This window comes from Tupaia chinensis, unplaced genomic scaffold (genome assembly GCF_000334495.1).
Source record: "Tupaia chinensis unplaced genomic scaffold, TupChi_1.0 Scaffold144407_1, whole genome shotgun sequence".
In the NCBI taxonomy this organism is placed as follows: Eukaryota; Metazoa; Chordata; class Mammalia; order Scandentia; family Tupaiidae; genus Tupaia; species Tupaia belangeri.
In genome coordinates, this window is record NW_006204267.1 from 101,409 (window position 1) to 102,637 (window position 1,229).

At 38.9% G+C, this 1,229-nt stretch overlaps 1 pseudogene; it reads right to left on the reverse strand.

The window, feature by feature from the left end:
* Window positions 1-19: 19 nt before the first annotated feature.
* On the reverse strand, window positions 20-646 carry LOC106733697 (ubiquitin-conjugating enzyme E2 variant 2-like; annotated as a pseudogene).
* Between the last annotated feature and the right edge of the window lie 583 nt (window positions 647-1,229).

Below are 1,229 nucleotides of genomic sequence, written 5' to 3' on the forward strand. Positions count from 1 at the left end.
AAAAAAATTGTGCTGCATTTTCCCTCTTGTTACCTGAAAACATAATGGGTGTACACATATTAAATATATTCTTATAAATGTCCAGTCATGTTTATCAGCTGGAATACTTTTACTTAATGTGTGGGTATTTGCACTGTGATATTTAACCAAGACATTTATATGAGTAGAAGGTTGCTGATTTCAGACAAATTTCAGACAAATTCCTCTAAAATGAATTGTTGTATGTTTGTCCTTCTGGTGGCTGTGGGAGCTTCGTATTTTCTTTGGACATCATTAGACGTCGTAGCTCTTGAAGGATGACTTTAATGCTGTGAGAGTTTTGCCATTTTGCTGACACTGGTTTGCTCCATGAATTCACCATCCCACTGGAATTACTCATTCCATTCATATTAATTTTGTTACAAATCTAACTGATGGAGGCGCTCCTGGGTATTCAGGTTTACATTCTATTTTCAAGCTATATATTCTATTCTCATCATTTGTTCTTGGTGACCAATGATCATGCCTGTCTACACGGTAAGTGTCATATCGTCTTGGTCTTCAAGGCCCCAGCCAACCATACCATCACCTACTCTTTTTGTCCTTCTTCAAGTTCTTCCAACAAGTGAAAATTATGAGAAGCTTTAACTCCTGTGGAGACCGCCATCTTCTCCCGTGGCCCAACGCAGCTGCCTGCACATCCTGGCGGCTTGCTTTCTCACATTCCCTTTTCCTTTCTCTCTCTCTCTCTCTCCGACTCTCTCTCTCTCTAGTGAGATTAAAAAATAATAACATAAAATTAAGTAAACAAAATAATTTTTAAAAATTCAACCATTGGGACCAGCAGTTGGCATAATGGCTATGTTGCTGGATTCCCATGTAGTCAACTGCTGTTTGAGTCCCAGACCCAGTGGCTTAAACTCACGCCAGGCATGTGTGCATGTTAATCTATAAAATTATACAACAAAGGGAGACTGAAGATTGATCCTTGTCAGTGAATCCATTTAATTCCAGATGCCACTTTAGGCTGATGTATCTGGTACACTAACCGTATTTCTAGAATACTAGAAAAAGCATTTCCAAACTAAGTCTAACAGTAATGAATGCACCTTTTTTGGTATTAAAAGTGCTGCTAAGCTGCTGAGAAGTCTGATGGCACGTCGGACTCAACAGTGAGTCCTAACGAGCATCTGTTTTCAGTTTTTGTCCCTAAAATTTTGTCTAGCATAGTAAACCCTATGACAGAGTAA